This window comes from Pipra filicauda, unplaced genomic scaffold (assembly GCF_003945595.2).
Source record: "Pipra filicauda isolate LSUMZ 115617 unplaced genomic scaffold, ASM394559v2 scaffold202_size1376763_pilon, whole genome shotgun sequence".
NCBI lineage: Eukaryota > Metazoa > Chordata > Aves > Passeriformes > Pipridae > Pipra > Pipra filicauda.
The window spans coordinates 68,086-93,325 of record NW_024104313.1 but is presented as its reverse complement, the minus strand read 5'-3'; the positions used below and the strand labels follow the sequence as shown (position 1 = coordinate 93,325).

General features: G+C 35.8%; 1 protein-coding gene across 1 annotated transcript in view; it reads right to left on the bottom strand.

Moving 5' to 3' along the window:
- The window catches only part of PRKN (parkin RBR E3 ubiquitin protein ligase), a 710,634-nt gene that overhangs the window by 626,252 nt on the left and 59,142 nt on the right, over positions 1–25,240 (bottom strand). The window lies entirely within an intron of this gene.

Sequence of the window (25,240 nt, the reverse complement as noted above, 5' to 3'; positions counted from 1 at the left end):
GCTTGTACTCCATTTGCCATTTTTTAACACACCATTATGAAAACGTATTTATCATCCATAACTCTATCTTAACAATGCAAAGTATTCAAAAGAAAATTACAATTTTATACAATATATATATATAAAACTGGTTAACTGATGGCTTCAAATCAGGAATCATCATACCCTGAAGTACTCTTTGTTAGGGGGCCATTTAGTATTGCATAAGAAATTGGTGGCAAAATACCGTTCAGTTAACTGTAACTCTGAGTAACTGTTCAGTTTCAATCCAGTCTGTCAATGTGTGGAAATGATATTTCTATCTTAAACATGAATACAACTCCCTCTATTTCCACTTTATAACTGTAGTACATAAAATAAGAACGATCAGTGCTGGGATGCTGTCATTTCTTTCAAAAAGATACTGAAAAAAGATTAAGAGAATGAGCTGTGTGAGTGATTAAAAATTAGAACCTCCATTGCAATTAGACGAGAAAACAGCAATCTATGGGATGCTTTTTTTTTTTAATCCATGAAGATGTTAAAATGGATCCAACTGCTAATAAATGGAGACGAGAATTAAGACACATACACACACATATATAAAAATTATTTCTCTGCTAAGGACAATTAACCACTGAAATAATTTACCTGGGTAGATAAGGAATACTTCATGAGTTGAAGCACTATAAGTATGGCCAGACATCTTTCTTGAAGACATGCTATAGTCCAGACAGAAGTTTTGAACATTGATGCCTTAAAGTCCATCTGTTTTTCTTTATTTTCCTAATTTTTATGAGCTTTATAAGTAGTTATATAGTAGAAGTAGATTTAGAAGCAGCAGCACTTATTCCCTTACCCTTAGCACAGAAGCAACATAGATTTTCAACCCTATTATCCCGTTCCATGCTCCCCATATCAATTATCCCCTGAATTCCAGTAGAAATGTTTAGTCTCTTGTCAAGGCAGGCCCATTTTGTTTAGAGAACATTTGTACCATGGCCTAAACTGTAAAAGTACAGTCAAGAACTGGGTGAATATATGCCCCCTGTACCCTGAAGAAGATGATGGTTGAGGAAAAGAGGGTCTTGAAAAGCCCCTAGCCCCAATTTCCTAAAGGGTAGACTGGGGGTGGATCAGGGCAAAAGCCAGTGGGTGGAAACATCTGGGATTGGACAGACAATATTATAAGTTGTAACATCTGTACAGAGGGACTTGCGTGCGTCTTGTAATCTTTATGCCTAGGCACAAACTAAAAATCCTTTCCTTATCTCACCTCCAAAACTAATTTGCCTCAGAGTTTTTTCCTCCTTGAATTTTCTTTAGGCAATAACATAAAGCAGAAACTAGTAAACAGCATCCTTTGACCTCTGCTCAATAGATCAAACCTGATGACCGCTAATGGTCCTATGCCAGTATAACAATTTATGCATTTTAAATGGTTCTCCACATTACCATCTACTCTTTCAGGATCCAGAGTGATGAGTCTTCTCTTATGACTGCTTTATCACCACCACATATCACTAAGTTCTTTCTCTTTAAAGGAATTTCATTTCCCTTTGTCAAGAAAAATTCAAGATATATTTCTCACAGTATACAACTTAAGCTGATCTAGTAATTAAATTGAGTCAGCAGAGCAACTTCTAAAACCACTCACACTTAAAAAAGATGTCTCACACTTTAGGCCAATAGCAGAAGATGCATGTGCAGAAGTTAAGGACAGCCGTCTGCTTTCTAAGGCACATGAGAATGAACAACTGTCTAAAGTATTCGACAAGGTCCACAGTTCCTGCCCCTGTGAGCCAGGAGCACTCTAACACCGATGTCAGGTTTTTTCTTATCACAGGGGAGACCCTAACTGGCTCTAAACACAATCACAGAATCTGTCTGCACTTTGTTCATGGCCTGAAAAATCTATATTTTCTATATTACTGGTCTGACTCCCTTGGTTCTGCCTCTACCTAAATCATCTGGAGCGTACAGTCAGGCATAGTGCTGGCATATACATCCCAGTGGATGATTAGCCCAGCAGAGGCCTTCCTGAACCTACAGATGAGGTGTCCCCGCAACATTAAGGATACATAGATAAACACTCACACAGGAAATGTCATAAAGGTCACATGCATGTTTTTAGCTGCATCTACTTATTTGTCAGATTTACAGGTTAGATAATATCTTTAATTATAAGATCATACCATAGTTCAAATATCGGTCAAATTACTCATGGTGATTATAATGTTGCATCCCTACATTTCTGAAATTTAGTTTATGTGGAACTATCACTTATATGACAGTTTCATCAAGGCTCATACATTGTGGTGAACAGTTCAGTCTTCCATGGGACCAAACACAGAAAGAAACTATTTGAGAAACAGCATTGGTTTTTAATGCAAGAATTCAAATTGTACTTAATACAGTAATTCAAATATCTAGACATCTGTTTTAATACTACTCTGGATTTCTTTTACAGCACTAAGTTGCTCACTGATTCATTGCAGTCAATCAGTTAGCCTTTAAAAATCATATCAGTATCTGAAATGTATTGCTATGGACACTAGGTAGATTCCTATCCAATTGAAACAATTAATATAATATCAAGTACTAATAACCACTGAAGCACTGTCCTGGTAGTACCTTTTTCCTCTTCCCAGAAATTGTGTTTTTATCCATTACATTTGTGTAATTCAGACAACTGACCCTTTAAGAGTTCTGTCAGTATAGATGAAAAAAAAAAAACAGTCTTCAACAATCGGATAAAAAACCCTAAAAAACCTCAAGGAAAAAAGAAAGGATTATTGAAAAATGAAGTCCTTTCTGCAAGCCAAAATTCTGCCACTGACATTTCACAGATGGTTTGTGTTGAAATAAGGGAAAAAGTTGTATATGTGCGTCTTTTTCTCCATGTATAAGTTCCACAATGAAATAATAAATACTCTCCTTGTTCTGATAACTCTCATCTTCAGTACTACTATCATAATAACCCTTGATCTAAAGACCTCAGCGAATGACCACAACTCACAGTGGGTGGTAGGGCAAGTCAGTAGCTCTGCAAAGAAACTTGCTTTGAATAGCAGATACAAAGTGCTAACTGGTTTAGTAGCATAATATAGTCACATGAGTTTTAGAATCAAAATACTGTCCCATAAATTATAGAGCACAAAAATATTAAAAACTACTACTCGTTTATTTTTAACTATTCTATTTTTAATTTACTTCTGGAGGTTAGAGACATTTTTCCTCCCTGAAATTAAAGACAGCAGAAAATATCATGAACAGATTTCCTCTTCAGTAATATTATTATACCACCTGCTCACTGCTAACCTGTCCATAAGCAGAAATCCAGTTTCCCTAGCCCTGGCCACTAAGCCTCTTTGATGCTTCCATTTGCCTTTCAGTCAGTCGATGAAGCAAAATCAGCCTCTTCTAACTACTTGGAACTGACCTTAACAATACAGAATCATCAACTTAGAAAATAATTTAGTTTGAATATAGCCTCCAGAGGTTATGCAGAAAAATTCCCACCTCAAAGCACAGCAAACTTTCAAGTGTGTGCAGGTAGTTTGGGGTACCATGGATGGAGATCCCACAACCACAACCTATCTGAGTAACCCAATGAAGATCCTTGCCACCCACACTGGAGTTTTTGCCCACTATATTTAACCTAATTGGTTCCTGTGTTCTCACATGGCATAAGGTGTCTTTGCAAAGGAGACTATTCCTTTTTTTGTGTGTACTGTGTACTGCAGAAATCATTGTTCTCGGTCCATTCCCTGGAGTTCCACCTGTCAGAGGGAACATTCTGACTGTCCCACCTGATCTCCCATTCAGTAGCTGACTGAGCATGTCACTACTCATTTCAGTCAAAATTAAACAGGTTGGGAAAAAAACAGCTATTAAAACTGCTTATGCAACTCCATACCATTGACTGTTTTTTACTTTATTTTTCCCCCAGCTCTTTCAACATTAAAAAATGAGTGCAGTTTTCCTTCTCTGTGGTTTCACATTAACTCTTTTAAATACATATTTTGCTTTGTATAATTTCCATAGTTTTAGTATTTTCATAGGTTATACAGTTCTTAATCACGCAGCAAGTCACAGTATCACACAATCTGCCAGGTTGGAAGGGACCCCCAAGGATCATCAAGTCCAACATCAGTCCTTTCAACTTGATTTCCAGAGAAAATGTATTTGGGCAATTATACTGATGTGGGCTGGAGTAGACTTAATTATCTTCACAGTAGCTAGTAAGGGGCTGCGTTTTGGGTCTGTGCAGAAAACAGCGCTGATAACACAGGGATGTTTTTGTTATTGCTGAGCAGGGCTTACACAGAGTGAAGGCCTTTTCTGCCTCTCATCCCACCCCACCAATGAGTGGGTTGGGGGTGCACAAGATGTTGGGAGGAGACACAGCCAGGTCAGCTGACCCCAACTGACCCAAGGGATATCCCAGACCATATGGCATACCACACCTGCCTGCCCATGAGAAGTAGTGAATTACTTCCTTGTTTTGCTTTGCTTGTGTCATGGCTTTTGCTTTACCTATCTCAACACACAACTTTTCTCACTTATACTCTTCTGATTCTCTCCCCCATCCCACTATGGAGGGGGAGTGAATGAGCAACTGTGTGAGGTTAGTTGCCATCTGATGTTAAACCACAACACTAATATAAATTTTTACCAGTGGATGTTTAACTATGTCACCTGAAAGGCCTACAGAAACATGTCATCAGGCTAATTCCTTAGCAGATGAACAAATAAATCAACATTCTTTACAATTACTTCCCTTTACTCAGAGCTATGATTTATTGCAGTTCAAGGATCATCTGCTCTTCCTTGTGTATACTACCTTGTAAGGTGGATGTTTACATCCTAGTGACCTTTCTTGAGGCAAAAAAGTACCTTGTATTTTACCAGCTGTTTACTAAAAGGATACTCCACTTTTCAAGCTGTGCACTGATCCAAAAAGGATTTCACTAAAGGTCTAGTTGTTATAAGAGAAACATGAACTTACTAGTACTCAAAAATGAATACTTGCATGACTGCCAGCATTTGAATGAAGTGACATCTGGTCAAGCTGTTGTCAATACATATAGGTTCACACACATGCCAGTCATGGTGCTAAGCAAGTTATTTGGGGGACTGCCAGAAAATCTTAAGGACGCAAACTCAGTATAGGAGGCATGCCATTCCAAAAATTACATACTAAGGCACAGAGTAACTTACTTTTTAAAAAGGTGTGAGCAGTTGCCAAATAATACAAGTTGAACACATTAAAATTATTCTGAAATAATATTCCCATAAAGCCAAGTCTCTCGGGATTCATTTGGAAAAACATATCATAGGTATAATGAGTGCATACTATGTGAATTCCATCTAATGATATCTAACTCTTTTCCTTTAATGCCAAAATTAATCTTCTTGCTATCATTCCAAATAAAAAATAACACTTACGTCCTCTGAAAAATAATTATTCCTTCAACAGACAAAAGTTAACTATCAGTGGTATTGACTATTCTTGTCTTCTCCATAAACATGTGCTGGGTACTATCATAAAGACAATCATTGAGGGCAGGACAAATATTCCAGAGAATTAAACACAGGAAGAGATATTCTACTAAAATCAATGCATTTGCATGACTTTATATCAAGTAAGATCATGGCCCAGCAGCATGGAATTCTTGTGTACCAGGAAAGCCGAATTTAACCTTCTGTATTGTATGAAAGTCTGACGGGAGAAGTATGAAGGACTGTATTAGGGACCCCAATACATCACTTGGTGTCTTTTTGACATGCCATCACTTAATATTTGAAATGATTCTTGGTTCAATTACTTCACTCCCATTTGCCAGCTTAGATGCAGTAAAAGGGCTTTCTATTTGAATTCCAGCTGCAGTAATTGAACTAATTCATCAGTCTTAACAAAGCCAATAGCTTTGTCCTCCAATCTCCTTCCCCTCAAACCCATCAACCACACTAATCTAAGTGAATGTAGCTCAGTGATCATGGAACTCTGAACATATTTTTTTTTTACTGTATAATTGGCATGTTTTCTATTTCTTTTTCTGTTTTTGTTTTGTTTGGGGGTTTTCATGTGTGTGTGGTTTTGTCTTGTTTTACTTTATATCCCCTATATCATTTTACAGTTACTAATGACTAAAGCAGAAAGTCTGACTTCACAAATCACAAACTTCCTTGCCAGCTTCAACAATTATTTCAAAGACTGATATGCTGGTTCAGTAATGTTTTGTCACTCAAAATAACTCCATTTATTGTCTCCCTCTCTACAGGGAAACCATTCTTCAGCATTATCCCTCACTGCATGTGTCAAAATCTACGAACTCGGAAAAAAATCCATTATTTAAGTTAAAATATTTATATATTATGTAAACAATCCTCTGAAATTAGGAAAGGAAACTGTAAGACCCTCAAATCATTACAGTTTGCTACTTCACTTCCTGATTGAGTAGGGAGCATTTCTATTCATAAATCTTCAGGAGAATGGTTTTCACCTTCCTCTATTTGTCACATTGATCATGTTTCCATTAGATGTTCCCCTTTATGTGAATGGGGGAACATTTATGTAAAGGGGAACAGATTGTTCCCCTTTATGTGAATGGAGCAATATTCTTCTAGATTCATCTTTTTTCCTTAGCTTGCTAGAAGTGTTTCTTTCCTGCACATGGAGTTCTGTTTTCCAGTTGCATCCACAAGTTGTTGAAAAAAATAAAAGAAAAAAGCCTACATCAGTTGTATGAAAGAAGCCTCCACAAGTACAGCAGAATGGAGCTGATTATTGCATACAGAGAAATCTATGTAACTTATTTAACTTCTTCTGAACTTCAGCAGTTCACACAAAGTTTTTATATCCTAAGTGTAGATGACTTATCAGGGGAGATGATGCAAGGATGTTTTACCACTGCTCTATGATTAGCTCATTTAGGTATTTCTTACAGTGTTCAGGCATAGAGCTGGTCTGGAGCTACAGATTTAATATATTGACAGACCACTTACAAAAAAAAAAAATTTTTGTTTTTTTTTTAAATTTTAGAAATCATTATAAAAATAACAAAACCAGTACTGGCCATTGTTACTACGAGTACTTTTGCATTAGTAATATTAATTAGAAAATTAAAATTGTGAAGGCAAATAAGGCACTGAGAGAGACATAAAATGAGGCACAGAGAACAATTCAAGCACGTCTAAAAATGTGGGCTTAAGTTTGATTTCTGAGGTAAACAAACTAAAACCATTTTTTGCCCTTTCTTCCCTCTAGTAACTTTTGAGTTCATTAGTTTTCAAACTATTTCCAAAAGAGTAGAAACACCGAAACATAAAATTCCTAAACTTTAGTGAAACCTGAAAGATGTGCAGATCAGAAGACATTAAATCATTACTTTCTCAGGAAAAAATCAAACAGAAGGTGGATATTATGTATTCTACTGGGTAGAAGCCTACTTTACAAGTAGTTTGTGAAAATGACCAGCACAAAATACCGCCAAGAGATTCCACAACTGTGGCAGAACTAAAACAATTTGTCTTTCTTCTGAGTCCCAAGACAGTTGCCATAGATTTGTTTTATCACAGGAAAAGAAACAAACAAAAAAATCCAAACCAAACACAAAAACTAGTAAACAGAAGACCTCAACTAAGTCATCTGAGAGCAGGTTCCATGCTGTGAGCTGTGGTTGCATTTGAACTTCAACAATCAACCAGCATTGGCACAGCTCCTTTCCCTTTCCCCGTCCTCATTCCCATTCATTTCTGGAAGTCCTCTTCTAGAAGGCAGACACAACTATCAACTGAACTGAAAGACTTTATCAAAAGTTTCTTAAATAATCATATAGTTATAACTGATAATGCAGATGCATTTCAGTGTAAGTTAGGTTACCTGCAGCGTCTTTGGAAGTGGGTTAAGGTCTACACTGCAACTCCAGCTGACATATGGTAAATAATATCCCTTGGCTTAGGCCCCAGACAATTCTTATGTAGCTCCACTCATCAAAGCACTGCCTGCTGTATAACATTTCTTTTTCTGGGAAAAAAATGTACGAGCTTTTCCATCGGCAATTCTAATTCAAAAAACTTTTTACATGAACGGCACATTTCAGTGCCATTCATTACAAAATGAATTAATATGGTCCAAGTTATTCCTCGTGCGGTGTGCACAGGACACAACCATGGCAGAAGAGCAACTTGCAGAACTGAAGTCATAATATAAACATGAGGCTGTTTCTGAATGATGCTAAGCTGATGACCCTCATCTCATTTCTATGTTGGCTTTTCTGTTTGATCCTAGATTCTGTTTGATCATACCCAAAAATGGCAACACCTGATGCTTTGCATGGGGTTGGGAGGCAACTGAGTGTGGTAATACAGTAATTAATTACTACAGCTACCTATTAGTTCCAGTGACCTCCCCTTGCATTATATCAGGCAGAGAGCAAAATGAAAGTAGTTAATAATAGTACCTTAGCAATTAATGTATTAAGGTAATTTTCATGTGACTCAAAATTTCACCATGACTTATACATCCATCTACAAATGTCTCATCATGCCAGTTATGGTTTCTGAAAATCATTAAAAGGAATACTTTTTAAAATTAGAAAAAGGAATCTCTGTTAAATACAAATTCTTAAAGATATGTTGGATGCCAAATATTTGTAAACATCTGATATATTACAGAAACCCTGAGTTTCTATAGCAGAGATAGTTAGAGAGCTGAAATTTTAAAGTGGGCAAATTGAGATCCAATTTAGGCAAGCATTTAAGCTGCTATTTAATCAGAATGCATTTGACTTTCATGAGGCTCAGGCCTATGTTGACCTGTTTAGCAATGTTTGCCTGGATTTCTATTTTACATCTGAATTACAGAAGATTAAACACATAAAATCTTAAGAACCGTATATATGCATTATTTAATCATAGTAAAAAGAAGTACTTTAGGTGCTCTGATACACTACACATTTAATCCAGCATCTGAGATGATGATCACTGCAACAAGCATTGGATCAGGTCATGGATCAGCAATATATGTCAAATGCTGTCTTCGCCTAACTCATTATTAAGTACCTACATTTACGGAGTATAACCATGCATTTCAGCAGGCTATTCTACTACTCAGATCTTAAGTGCCTACTCTTAATAACTCACCTGAACTTCCATTTCTTAGCTTCAGGCTACTGCTTGACTCCAGAAAATGAATAATTAACTTTTTAGATTTTTATGTGCTCAACTGTCTCCTAGACTATTTTAATTTAGGTACTTTGGTCTCACATGTGTCTTCTTTGAAAAAGCTTGTGTAAGTTTTGGTTGCTTCCCTGGTGGTTTTTTTCAGTTTTATTTTATTCTTTCTAAACTGTGGATACCATGGAATCAACATAATTCAATTAATATGCAGTATGCTATCTGTTTTATATCTTCATCTGACTCCTTGTGTTCTTCATTGTCTTTTATCCCTCATTTTGTACTGATAGAATTTCTTCTGAGGTGTAAGAATTGCCCTTTTTTAATCAGAATGAAAACCACTCTATAGTTCACTCTGAAATGTAAGAGCTTTCTCTTTAAAGAATGAAGGCAGTTTTTAAATAGCATGAAGGAACATTACCACATAGCATTTCACATCAAATAGACACTACCCTATCCAGCTTCTAGAAAGTCTGCTCAAATTACTTTGCACTGAGCAAGTCCATATGGCAAAGCCAGTATATTCTTATTGAGATATCTCTCATTACAATGAAAAGCATATCTTTTAAGGGAGCTTATTGTTACTTAAAATGCTAAACAATATTAAAAGGACATATTTAAAATACCGGCAGCAACGAATTCTGATTCAATTTTAATAGGTGTTATGAGATTTCTGAATATCAAAACTAGCAAGAAATGTTGCCTATTACAGCAAACATTAATTTTTTCAATCCAGGTATTTTAAGCCTTCTATAGGACAATCAGTACCAGAGAGAAGGTTATTCTATTTGTTTCTTCAAAGTTTAGTGACATCTTGTGCAAAATGTTCTCCTCTTATGAGGAGAGACTACAGGAGCCGGGCCTGTTTAGTCTGGAAAAAAGACTGAGAGAGGATCTCATTAACACATATAAATATCTCAAAGGCAGGTGCCAAGAAGATGGTGCCAGAGACAGAACAGGGAGTAATGTACATAAACTAAACCACCGTAAGTTCCACCTCAACATGAGGAAGAACTTTACACTGAGGGCTGCAGAGCACCTGAACAGGCTGCCCAGGGAGGTCATGGAGTCTCCCTCTCTGGAGCCATTCAAAACCCCCCTGTACATGTGTCACCTGCTCTAGGTGACCCTGCCTTGGCAGGAGAGTTAGACTAGATGATCTCCACAGGTCCCTTCCAACCCTACCTATTCAGTGAATCTGTGAAAATGGGTATTTAGTCTGTTCCCTTCCAAGTCCAGTTCTTTTTCTTTTATGAAATCTTCTTAATGCAAAATTTACAAAAGGATGTTATCATAAAGACAAAGAGAAAAAAAAAAATTAAGTAAAAATATTTTTTTTCAATTCCATATCGGTGATGGTGTCTCCATGGCTACCATTCTCTTTACTGGGAAAATACTGTATGGAAAATTTAAAGACTTAAAAAATCAATTTTCAAAGCATTTGCTGGTCTTGCTGACCTTCTTTACACTCTTAATTTCTATCTACAAATTGTTGGTGCAAATCAAGATAAAAATGATATATTTTTCTTTGCTTTAGGCAGTTTAAAAAGAAATCTCTTCCAAAGAAGCTCTCAGGTCTGATCCTGAAAGTGTTCTATTTGCTGAATGAATAGGGACTGTAACAAAAATTGCAGGATTACTCTGAAACATACACTGAAATGAAAATGCAGGTCAACGGGAAAAACAAGATCTCAGAACACTAGAAATGCTTTATGATAACATCTCAAAACTACATAACATACTTCCCAGGGTTCAAAAAGAATAAGTTTTTAATGTGAAACCAAATCATGTAAATGCCAATCAACTAAACTACCTCAGTCTCAAGAATTGTAAGAAAAAAAAAAGGCCAGTCTTTCAAAGACAAACACATTTAAACTAAGAATCAGGTAAATCAAATGCAGTAAAATATAACAAACAAATTGCCAGTGGTATTGCAAAGTAGGTGAAATAACGTACAAATTGTCATTTTGACATAACAGGACACTCAGCTGCTGGGCAGGAACCTTAATCCTTGTTTCCACATTATCTACCATTGTGAGAAGTATATTTTTTAGCAGTCTTTCATTTTATGTACACTCTGCACTGAGTTTTCTACATGAAGCAACAGCAGTTTGGCACTTACGTACTTATGGCCTTAAAACATAAGTTTTCACTGCCGTGAGAAGTTTTATTCACAAAATGAATTTACCTATTCCCTACAACTTCTGAGGAAGATGTTTGAGATGAAAGAATTTCCTAGTATGGGATGAAAGAGATTAGCATGTATTTATTATGATATAGTTACATGCTTAAATGTTGCTTCTCAAAAAGTGCATTTTTTCTGCCAAGACTTACTTATATATATAGTAACTCATTTTACTTCTATGCATGATGTACATATTAAATATCAATTTAAGAACAGATTTTAAAAGCTTTTGGAAGTCAAAAGTCATGTCTGATGTTCAAAGACATACATCATTAGGTATATAATTGAAAAAGCCAGACTTGCAGAAATATTGAATATATCTTCAGTAGACTTTCCAACAGAGTTCTCTACTGAGATCATAAATTATGGCAAAGCATTTTGCAAATACTAATTAAATGTAGGTTTGCCCATTTTACTGATGCAGAAGCAAGAGGGACTAGATAAACTACAAGACAGAAGTCAGCATCACAGCCAAGAAAAGGTCCCAAAACTCCTGACTTTCAACGATTAAGAAATGTTTTTCTCCACACCATGCTCAAACACAAAGGACAGCAGTCTGCTATTCAGAATTGCTGTAAATGTAAGCATTTAAAAATTACTTTAACTACTTTATTTTTGAATTCCTAAATTATATAAAAAATATTATCAGGTTCTATATAATGAAATCTTGGGTTTCTTTCGAGTAATAAAATTAAACACTTTAACTTTTAAATATTTTAAATGTAAAGGGTGCTTTTAGCTTTCAGGCACTAGAACCTGTTGTAAGCACAAATTAAACTTTAATTAAATTACTTTAATAGGAATTTTGAGTGTTCTGCATGCATAGTTTAGAATTGTACAATTTTATAACAAGTGTAAAGTGATCAAATGGCTTGCCTTTAATAGTTACCATCACATTAAATAGATTTCTAATTACACTATGGGTTCCAGAGAGAAAACTACAATTAATGAACATATGACCCAAAGTCTTTCAGATTTACTGAACTGTGGGAAGTTTGGCATATAACATGCCAAATGGAAGTGGAACAGTGAATGAGGAGGGTGAAGTGGAGCATGTTGTGAATTCATGTAAAATTTTATTTAAGCTGTTCATTCAGTCCCAGTATGGGTCAATAGCGAGGAACACAGCTGCAACTGAAGTCAATAGAAGCCTGTGGCACTATATATAATGGTAGTTAGCTAAGGGCCTGTTTTGACAGACCACTTCAGTGTCTCACCTAATTATCTAGATTCAGAGGAAGGCGAAGTACATGTAAAAACCAAACAACTCCGGACAAAATTGTATACCCAAAGGGCAGAGGAACACAATATAAAAGAGGATATCGTCTAACTGTTCTCTCCAAGTTTTACTTCTTGTGATTCATGGGGCTGGTTTATGGTATAATTCTTGGGGTTGTCTTGAGCAGGGCCGAGAGCTGGACTTGATGATCCTTGTGGGTCCCTTCCAACTCAGAATATTTTGTGATACTGTGATACTTTTGAAGAAGAACCTGACCCATGAGAACATGACTCAGTATCTTCAAAGCTCAGAGGGATTCCCAGAGGTTCTGATGGAGACTGCAATTTTATTTTTTAGTTTACCTATTTTTAAACACTACAAATCATAAAAACTAACAATTATACAATTGCCTTAAATTCAGTAACATGAACTCAAATATTGGGAAAGCAGAGGGGTTTTCAACATTTTCCTTAACTAATGATAATTTCATAGTGACTGACACTTTTTCTTCTTGAAAAATTTCTAATCAGCTCTTTCTAATCTCTTTTTTTAGGCTTAAATCTTAATCTTACAATTACACAGTTGCTCGTCTTCGTATGAATACTTTCAGCTAAGTGTGTGTCAGAAGAAAAAAGTTCTCAATTTTTTATAGTAATAATATTCTCTGTTCTTGCTTGCTTTAATTGCTTCTTTTCATCTTGACTATTTCAGTTTTCAAATATTCCTGCACTGGCTTTCCTACATAACCATTGCAAACACTTTTCACTTGTGTGTGCAGAACAGCATAACACTCCAGAAAAAAAATTTACTGCCAAGTTGGTTTCTTGGGGTTTTTGTTAAAGAATTAGATAATATATTACAAATAAAAGAAAAAAGCAACTAAGACCTACATCACAAGATCAAAATGCATGTGCTCCTCTTTTATCCTCCCAGCTTTAGTTGACTTCTTAAGTTAGAGTCTAGTTAACTGGGTAACTATTCTCTGTGTTAGAGCACTGTCGGCTCTAACAAAGACAAAAGAAAAAAAAAATTAAAAATGTTGTTGTCCCTTACTAGAAATCAAGTCACAATGGCACAGATTTTCTTCTCAATGCAATTCCAAATCACGGGCTGCAGTTTATTTTTGTTTCCTTAAATTTTTGTCTGCCAGGTAAGTATGTTGGGCAGAGTTTTCATCTCAGCACCATTTCATCAACTCCAGATTAAGCATTCTTCACCAAAGCAACACAAAGCAACTCATCAAGAAAATATATTGGCTCTCAGAAGAGTATCTGGCCTCGAAAATAAAGAGATATTACACTTTAGAACTACAAGATGTCCAGCATAGCTCTCTATTTTCTAACTGTAGTGAGAAACTAAATCCATATTTCAGATGATGTATTTCATATCACTCTAACAGAAACAGCTATAGTTGATAATTATTAACGATCAAGTTAACTTTGTAACTGTATGCCTATTCTACATTATCTACCAAACTGTGTGAGGAAAATAGGAAAGCTAAGAAGTTTTTTTATTCTTTAAATAAACACAAGTGATGAACAAAATCTTCAGAGATTATCAACCAAACAGGATTATGTTATCTAGAGTCTGGTATACATCTATTCCAGACCCACTCAAAGTGAGAGAATCTATTGCCCACAGACCCACGTACACAGAGGGGCTGAGCCCAGTCACATTAGTTGGATTGGAAGTGTAATGGTCATAAACATAACCACAAGAAAATTCACATTGTGATCTCATCTTACAGCATGTGTTATCTTAAATTATTTTTTCTAATTAGGATCTGTTTGATGATCCATCCAGTTATATACTACTATCTAAAGAGAAGTACATTCCAGCCAGGAAGACCCATGATAAAGAGGAGACTGGGGGCAACAGACCTGCAAACAAGAATTCCCAGGAGGTTAAGTACAATTGTGGAAACGAAGATTTCTCCAATCTGACTTGAACATATGCTTGGGAACAATTCAATTAGCTAAAGTAAATGTCTTTCTTTTGTGAATATCCAGTGGTAGTTACAGTTATAAGAATTTATTCTAGAACAGCAATGGTGGACCATTAAAGATGTATTGAACTTCATTTAAAAAACATATATATGTTAGAGGAAAATTATTATTTCCACCTATTGTGTCCTACTTTGAATAAACTGCTCTTCTAAAAATTATTTTCAATTAATAGAAAGGGAACATTATATATAACAGCAAGAATCTGAGCAGCACAGATGCACTCCTTTGCACTAGGTTTTGTACTATGGAACAGGAAGAGCCCATGCTGCAAGTTAAACAATACATTATTAGGTTTTTTAAAGTGTATTAGGTCTAAATGAAAACCTACTAGCACCTGTTGAAAGCTGCAGGTCTAAGATCTGAACAGTTTTATCATTTACATGGAACTTTCTATTTTTTACAGAAATAACCAAGATTACTTGCTCCATTGTAATAAAATAGTAAGCCATATGAAGTGCAAAATCAATTTTGGCATATTCATAAGCTGTGAATCCTGTCCAGGAGGCCAGCTGCCAATACAGGAAAAAATCAGTGATATTTCCAAGTAACATCAAGTGCATGTTGGTTTTTTTTCCTCCTCTTTTATTGAATGTATTGCTATAATATCAAGACCAAAGACAGCTGGGAATCTGACAGTAAATAAAACTGTGAAGCCAGATTTTTCACTTAACTTATGTAAATCCAAAACAGTCTAGAAGCTTATAAATATCCACTCAATATAGTGAACACACATTAAAATGTTTTTTGTTTATCATATTCATTTTTTTTAATATTGCCATATGTTATGCTGCTGTCCCGGTAACCTGTAAATTGGTTTAACTTGACAGCCAGGTGGGCTGAGTCCCAGTATTGCAATTCCCAAGCAGGCCCCTGTAGTGGCAGCAGCAGTACTTGTGTGTTACGATACAGCAGCAGCTGCAAACACTGATCCAGCAACATGCAAAAGGAACTGGACAGCTATTTCTGAACCTCTCAAGCAAGTATTTTGTATCTCCTCCAGACAAAAAGCAGCAGACAATAGGTAAGCACTTGGTGTGTTTATTCCAATAAGCCATCAGCTGTATTCTGCTGACTTAAAATTGATAAACATCGTCAATAAAATAGTTTTTAAAGTCTTCGTTATAGGCTATACCCCCCTTTCTTCTCTCTCTCAATATTCTATAACTGGAAATCATCCTTTTTATCCAGGTGAATTATAAGTTTAAGAAGCAAGATGTGATAGCCACGGTCATTACCTTACTCACAAGTTGCTACACATCTGTTAAAAGAGCCATAATCACCTGCCACAAAAGCTCAATTCATTTAACCATATAACAAATTAGATTGGATGAGAACCCTGGAAATGATCCAGTCTGACCTCATGTACGTATACAGAGTCTTTTCAGGAGATATCTTACTTTTCCTCTGCCATTTGGGTGGCTTGTTGGACATGCAGAGAGGGAATACAAATCTTCCTCCCAGAGAAGTTGAAAGGGGGCCTCGGCTTGAAGCCACTGTTCAGAGAACAACAGTGTTAAATGACAGAGGAAAGGTCACAAAGACACTGTTGTCTTGACCAGCTACCCTCTTTAATGTTAACTATCCTTCATAAAACCTTCCAGAGGCCCTGTGAATCAGGCAAAAAGGTGTCCAGTAATTTTTTTAGGTGACTCCTCAACACTCATACATTGCTTTTACTTTAAATCGCTATTCCGGTCCTACATTAATATGTCTTCATTATATATTCATGTCTAAATTTGATTTTAATTTCATCTCCATTATTCCCTGTCACTCACCAAGATCTTCACCAAGCAACTGGCAAAGATTCAGCTGGATCAACAATGCAACATTAATGTCCATGAAAATTTGTTAGTAACAAGTACTTTTAACTGGATTACAAAGCTAATGACTTTGCAAGGCACTTTTTTAATCTCACTTCTAATTCCTCAGTTGTGTTTTCATTCCACCATCCCACCTCTCTTTTTAGCCCTCTTCTAAACATTATTAAAATACAGACACAAACTTAACTAGGTGACACCCCCCAAAAGAAACTGCGATTTTTTTTTGTTCTGAAATAGCAGGCTGAGAGTATTATGCTCAGAAACAGTTCCCTTTGTAGAAAGGATTTACTGAATAATGAGATTATTTCATTCACAGAAGCAAGTAAAAGTTTCTAAAAATCTGAAAAAGTACAAGTTATTTTCTCTACGTAAGCCCTGAAGTTCAAACGTTAGCAAAAGGCCTACCAAAATTGATATTCATGCTTTGAAGCACTAATATAATTTGTTATCGATTCAGTCAATAAAAACCATTAATGGAATGGAAGGTTCCCATGACTAATCAAATCAATAAAAACAGTAATATTAATCCAGACTTGCATCAGTATCTAAAAGCCAGCATCATCATCCAAGCTCAGATAGAAGTAGCCAATAAAATGGGGGTTTTGCCAGCACTACTCCTTGATGAATTGAACTTTGCTTGATGATTTGAACAATGCTTCACTTTTGTGTGGTTTTATAACTATTATAGTCAAGTGAATGAAAATCAAAAGCACAGTATAGCTTCCCATCAATTAATATATGTAACAATAATCTTGGTTTTGGTATACTTCACCTTGAAAATAACTACTGAAATGAGATTATTTTATCTGTGCCAATGTACATTTTGTTTTAGTGATGTTTGCACAGAGGTTTACATGGGATTAGTAAAATTTGACACTTATTAACTACTTCAATCACCAATGAAAGGCAGCACTTTCCAACAGGACTCAAAGTATGAATTAATTAACAGTAAATGTACTCATATACTCACAGAAAATAATTGCTTGCTTCAAAGGCCGCTATCAAACAGCAGCTTATTATCCACTTTCATATGTGAGGTATGTGGATGACAAATAGTTCTTATTTACAGCCAAATGTAATGACCCTACATTTGCAGATATATATTCTATATCAAATAAATCTCTGTTAGGTCTTAAGATTAAGCAGTAGCAAAATTAGTTGGATATTTTAAAAATCTAATATTCCCAAAGTGGAAATAGCAAACACTCTGCTGCTGGAGGTTATGAAAATTAGGTCCTGATGACTATGAAAGACAGAAACATTCAAGAATAAAATTCCCGAGATTACTGTCCTGGCCAAATTCCAAAGATGTAATTGTTTTCTTGGTACTTGAAAATTCCTCAGGGTTTATCTTTGATTACTTATTCTCCATATTCTACACAATTCATATGTTTTCTACATTCCAGTTTCACTTCCAAAAAGACAGATTTCACCAGTCAGTAGCATTCTTACAAACCTTACCCTTTCTTCTTTAATTTTTCAAAGTGTCTTGCAAACATTAATGAAAAAACTGAGTAGAAATACTTTTTATGCTACAAACAATGCATATAATTACGTAGGTTTTATCCACCATGCTTAGCTTTATTGAAAAGTATCTCAGGAGTATGTCAGCTTCCAGTTCTTCAACTACTACAAGCTTTGTGGTCTCTCTGAAATTGAAACAAATCCCCGTGACCCCCATCAGAAAAACGTGTGTACTTTTTGCCTGGCCCTCTGCCATAGTGGATCTTCATTAAAGGTGGGAAGGGATGTGAAATCATAGCCGTTGCTTTGTCTGTGTTAAAATTCCCATTCACTTCACAGAGATTGGGTTTTTACCTACAAGTCAGATGTTTTCCTGGACTAGAAAAAAGCTGGACCACGTGGAAATAATTATCTTAGAAAGAAGAATATCTGAATAGCTCCTGAAAACTTGAGATAATAACATATCATAGCAACAACCTTAACTTAGTCTGAAAACTGTCTGCAGGGAAGCACAAGAGCCTTAATTATGAAGGTCAGTACAACCAGTGCAATTCCGGCTACTCATGCTGGCAGAATGCTGATGTGGTATCTCAGGTATGAAATCCAATTCATTTTGGGTGATAGACAAACTCAGGTGTCTACATCACATTTTAAGTATCACCACTTTTCATTTTTGAAGTGCTTTAAATGATGCAAATAAGATGTCATAATATATAGGAATGATATACATATTGTAATGAACTGCCTCTGTTGATCAGATACATTTCAATTGTATTTGCTGAGCCTGAAAGAAATTCATTTGTTTGCATGCAGAGACATAGTATTTCAAAATCTTGGGAAACTTTAGATAAGGAGAGTGAAATTACAACTACGAGCCAGAGGTCCCTGAAATCTCATGTCAAGCTAACCTGTTCATGATGTGACATTAAGTTCAGGCAGCATCTAAAGGCTGTACTATGGACACACACTGTACACAGGGAAACATTTGCTCAGCTTGTAATTTGAGTCTCACTCAAAAACGCCCTTTTGTTTCAACTAAGTGTGATGATGTGACAAAGTAATGAAGATGGTAAGGGCTTAGATAGAATTGCGTGCCTTAAGTCCATTTAGCTGTGGCCAGTGGGATAGGATGACCTTTTCATCTTCTGAAGGACAGTAAAATATTTTCTTTCTTTCTTTCCTCTAGCATATTTTAACTGGAAAACTAAAACTCTTGTTTTCTGATTCCCAGAAATTCTTAGACACTGTGTTAAATACACAACTCAAAACACTAACAAGTATTCTCTCAGGTACCTCTTGTAATCCATATTTGTTGAATAAAAGCCTTCCAAGTTGAACAGCTGAGTCTACATCCACAGCTTTTTCTTCCCCTCTCAGTGCCCTACATGACCAAGCTAGCATGAAGTACGGAATATCGATTAGAAGTGTACTATGGATTCCTTGCGCTGCAAGTTAAATTACTGTATACTGTATATTTTTAATTTCCCACATATAACAATAAACATGATTGATTCTTCAATTTCAGAGCATCGTTTTGGCAATTAAGAAAATAAATACCCTTTCCACGTACAGCTTGCCTTTTCCTAAGTAAATGTCTGCAGTGTATTAGCTCATGTGTGACAGACAAATAACTACCTATCCCTCTCCCTGTAGGCCTCATTCTGTTTTCTATTTCTTTTTTTTATTTATTTAGGACCTGCCATTCATTTTCACACCTGACAGTAAAAACCTCGGGACGTGGTTGTTGTGAAGAGGATTATCTTTCAGATCAATGCTGAAATTGATTCCAAACCATGCTATTTATCAGCCTGCAGCTAAAGCACTGGGAGTCAGGAAATATTTCCTCACCTTCAAATCCATTCTTATTCTGCTGTTGGAAAATCACAATACCATGGTCTCCATTAATACGCACTATTTCTATTTCTTGAGCACATGGAATATCAATGTCGAAGAGACTGTGCTGGTAGTTGCATTATCAAATTCAGCCCAGAAAGACAGACTAAGGAAACAACAGCGTGATTACTTTTGCACTACTGCTGAACAGTTATTGATGCTAACTAGGAATATAGCCTTACTATGACATCTGACATTAATGACTCTCTGCATTTCACATAAAATACACTGTATAATTTTATCAGCATCATATAATGATACGAGAAACACATATGAAATGTCTCTTTTCAAAGCCACACTTACACACTAGTTTTCTGTTGCTTGACGACTCAAAAAAAAAAAAAAAAGAAAAAGGCCAATTACATTGCATGATTATGTACACAAACTACAGAAAATTAAAACAAAAAGACTCACCAAACCCTCTAAGCATAATACAACAGTCATGCAGGTATGCAAGGTCAAATCAGTTAAACCTTATCCTGCTTCTCTGATTAACAATCTTCATGATGAACAATTAGGGACAATCTGATGAATGGTGAAAGTTAATGAGAGTCTTTCCATTTATTTCAGGAACTATATCAAGCCTTTATTTGTTTGAGACTGTGGTGACACTCTTAGCTCATTATGACATTATTTAAATTGTTGTTTAATACTGTCTGAAAGTACGGAACAAAGCCTGTGGTGAAGCTTGAACTACTGTAGTACATAAGCTCCATATAAATAAAAATTACAGTGTAATTTACAATATGTAAAGGCACAAAAAGTGCCTTTAAAGTAATTTAAAGTAATGTGAAATTACATTTAATTACATTTAAAGTAATGTGAAATAACATTAATATATGCTGAATATAAAGATTATAAAAGGTAGTTAGATCAAGCAACACTGGTTCTTCTCACTTGGTTTTTTTTGTAAGAGAAACCCTGCAGTTTGTGACTAAGATTCTAGTGCTTCAGTGGCTCTGCCAAGTGTCTCAATGGCAGAATGGGGATGTTTTGAATTCCACTAGAGATACAAGCTGAAAATCATTAAAATAAGATCAAATTAATTAAAGCTTAATATTAAATATATTGGGCTATGTTTAAAGTGGATACTAAACTAGTATTTTTCAAATTCAGACAGCAAATTAAATATCCATTGCCAAACAGCTCAGATGTATTTATAGGAGGCTAGAGTTCACGTCTTCCTGAGAGCAAAGGCCTCTCTCAAAGTTTGTTGAAACAATGAAAGCAAAACAATAGCTAAATTTGATTATTCAAGATATAATACTTAACACTTTTCAGGCAGATTTTATCTCTGAGTTTGTTTAAATGTATCTCCTAATTAATCTTTAGGTTATATGTAAGTTATTTTCACCAATTATCAGACTAATATAGATGTGGTTTGATAACAAAAGATATCCATAAACAATTCTTAGAAAGGGTAACTGGTAGAATTAATGCCCTACACCTTCTTGCTTGAACTTCAACACTTGTAGGAAGTTGTAATGTTGAAGATGTGCCCCTAATGAAGCAAGATGACCACTGCAGTTCTCCTCTGATGACAGAGGTGAACCTTGTGGCTTATACCACTGCTGTGCACTCTTCAGAATTTTATAAAAAACAACGTATCTCTTCCACAAAAAAAGACAAACTTACCCAAAACAATTAGTGACACTCCTAGAAGGAATTTAATGACCTACAAAGACACAAATATAGTATGTGCATGTACTTTTTACAGTCTTCTATCAAGATTGATATTGAGCTTGGAAAAACAGCAAACACTACATAAAAAAATTCTGAACTATTTAGAAATCAATTCACCTCATGTGTACACTAAGGGAATATGAAATCTCTTACTAATAGCCACCTCAGTAAATTTTTCAGCATGATCGCATTTTTCTTTTTATTATATCTCTTTATCTTTTTAATTTAAATTACTCCAAACTTCCAAAGAAAACGTGTGAAAAGCAAACCTGGAAAAACAAACCCTTCAGGTTTGGGCTTTCCACCTTCAATTCCAGTTTCTCATACACACTATTAATCTTGAAACAGAAGGAAAAAGGAAGCCACACTGTTCATAAAATTCTATTCTTGCAGAAACACATGCAACACATGCAGCCTGGAGCATTTACTCATATTTAGAACAGCAAAGCACTCAGCAAGATGAAAGACTGCAATTTTTTTATGATCGGTGTTGAATGCACAAGCACTTATTTTAAGTATGATCAATACAACCCAAAATTCCTAACAACACTGTGTTATTCATGAATTATTCTGATTTTTTCACAGAGAAATGAAAAGAACAATGTTTTCAGAGTTCATAGAAATACATTTATATCAATGAAAAGAAAATCATATTTAAAGGGGTTCTGTTTCCAGTAGAAGTGAAAAATTACGCACTATGTCTAGTAACAGGATATAAGCCAAACTAAGTCTTATCACACATATACACAGAATGATTGGAAATTTGTATTGAGAATTGTAACATTTAATTTCTAAGATAATACTCTGAAAGCAGCTCACAACACTTCATCAAACCACTAAAAATACACTTATTTATGTTAAAAATACAAAATGGGTGTTTTGTAAAGATGGGTTTGCTTTGGAAAGTGCATTTTAACTAGCTTAACTGTGTCTTGAGCATATCGGTGAAGAGCTGTCACTGAAACATGCTGATTAGTGAGAAAATGTTGGATGAAATGGCATTATTATTATTATATAGTAGATTCTCAGGAACAAAACCTCCTATGACATTATTCCACTGATTTACACAGCTGTGACTAGGGTTCAAGCCTTTTACTTCTGGAGTAATAGGCTACTGATGGTTACTTTTTATCAATTTAGGCAATTATTTCCCACTATAATTCTTGACTCATTGGTCTGTCTACTTATTTCTAATACAAAGAAACATTACTCACATAAATGTGATCTTACAGGTACATATCACTTTTAATAAAATCCCATTAGCCAAGGAAAATGAGTCAGTTAAGAAATTATGAGAGATCCACAATGTCCCAGTAACTTTATAGCTTAATTTGAGTTAGGGTCAGATCCCATCCTCAGACTTAAAGTTTCAGCTGAGGGCTGAAACTGACTCCTTTTAATTAAATGTTGGGCAAAAAATTGTCTTTGGTATTCACAGATATTTGCTGTATCTGTGTCTACAGGCAGACATATTTCCACATTATGATGCAACACACTGATCAAGACCCTGCACTTGATTTAGGGTATCTGGATTCTACACTTTGTCACAGTCCTGCTTTGTGATCTTTGAGCAATGTATCACCATTTATATCGGAAGTCCTGATGCCACCATATCTAACTTTAAGGCACCTGATCCCAACATGGAATTTATAATCTAGGGTAAGCATGCAAATGACCTATATAAGGAAAGCTTATAAGGAAAACAGGATTCACAACCTGGCTGCAAAGCGGAATTCCACCCGACCTAGACAGTGCAGCATGCTGTCCTTTTGTAATGCAATACCACGTATATGCAGCAACTACCAACAAATAAGTTTTCCAGCCTTGAAACCACAGAAACTGTGTCAGTATATCAGTTCAACAGAACTGAAAAATTCTGCAAAGTGCATGCCTAATTGGCCTAAGCACTGAGATCAGCTCCTGAAGGCATGTAATTTCCAGAATATAAGCTAGAACTGGGCTCAGAGTTGCACTGGAGCAAGTGGAATGCCTTTACAAAGTGCTGCACTGCACAACAGGCAGGTTTAGCAAGAGAGGAAGAGGGTGTTCTTCAGTGTTTACGTTTCTACAGCAGACCTGCAGGCAAATGATTAAAAGAGATTTGGCTTGTTACCTTCTGTTTACTTAAACGACTTAAAAAAATATCCCTCCAGGTGTAGACAACCAGCTTAGTCTGCTCTGCAGCTGAATATGGAAAGCTTACACAGTTAGTATCTTGGAACACTCATCAAAGATTTAGGATACTCTATCCACCTGAATTAATTTAATTTTATGTTTTCCATATCCCACCGTTTCTTAATCACTTTATGTTTGGTTCCTTAAGCACCAAGTAAAGAAATTCATGCCTGCTTATTTCAGGTATACCCTTGTGACTGAAGGGATCAAAGTCTACAGAGATAAGGAGATAGGCATCGTGATTTAGTATCTGAACGAATGAAATCAGGCACCTGAAAACACAGGTAAATGGAGGCCAGCATCACTGTGCAACTTAGGTTTTTACATTTAGCAGTCTTTACATGAAATACAGTAACAGCACTGAGAACAGGGAACAGAAGTCAGGATTATCACTTTATCAAGAATACTAAAGCTAGGTGTCTCACAAAGCCGAGGCTGATCACCCTGCTTCCAGCCCCACAAATCTGCTATTTCATGTTGTGCTGTGTACTTTCTTCAAGAGAAGGGATAAAAGATGAGTCTCTGCCATGACAATCTTATCTCTTCTCCAGTGGCCAAGAAGTGGCCAATCCTCTAAAAGGTTAGTTTCCACTACTGCAGACGGAAGCATGTTTACAACCATGGCTATTGATTAAATGCTGTAACCTCCATGTTACAATATAAATGGTGGACAGAACAATTACTGTGACTGATGTGCTGAAATCTGTTATGTTACGACATGCATTAGGCATAGTCCAAGGATTTCTGCTGCACTGGAGTGGAATGTCTGGTTTATGAACTACGAAACAGGTTTAGGTATGACATAGGGGCATAGAAATGGTGACCCTACAGCATTCCTAGATAGTGAGTACTTCAAGTAGGTTCAGTTGCAGATGTGAAGCACATAAACAATTTCACTGTCAGGAAACAAGATAATAGTGCACATTTGATGGATCACATACTTAGATTTCACATACGAGTTTCTCCTTTTATCTGGGACCTTGCTAGTCATGGGTGGTATCATTCCAATATTTTATGACTGTGATTAGATAGATATACAGACAGACAGAGATCTTGACAGTGCAGTGCTATTAAGAGCAGGTGATGTTAAGCCCTGCTCCTCTATAACTTTCCTGTGGTAAACTCTTGACAGCAAAAACTCCTCTTCTGCCTGTGCTTGGGGTCACTGATTCTTCGCCAGTTCTCTGGAAACAAAAACCTTTCCTTAAATGCTGCCCTCTCTCTTATCCTGTCATATTCCCAAAATGTCTTTTTTTTTTTTTCTTTTTAAGAACACAGAAAGACACTGTCTTTTACAAACCAGAAAAAAGAAGTAACCTGTAAACATATTCATGTTTAACCAATGAAAGTACAAATCTGTCCTCACCATGATGAAAAAAGTCTTGCATTTTGACACTGAGCATTTTGGACTGTCTTTCTCTTTTCTCTTTCTTCCTCAGTCTTCTCTTTTGGTTTGTTTCTTTGTTTGTTTCTGACCACTGGTCTTTTTTTATGCTGTCACTTTTCTTTAAAAGACTTAGGTCTTAAATGACTTCCATCTTCTCATATACTTCTGGAAATATTTATAAATCTAGTTTTTGATACCTGTCAGATTACCTTTTAAAAATGGTTATCCATCCATACATCTACAAAG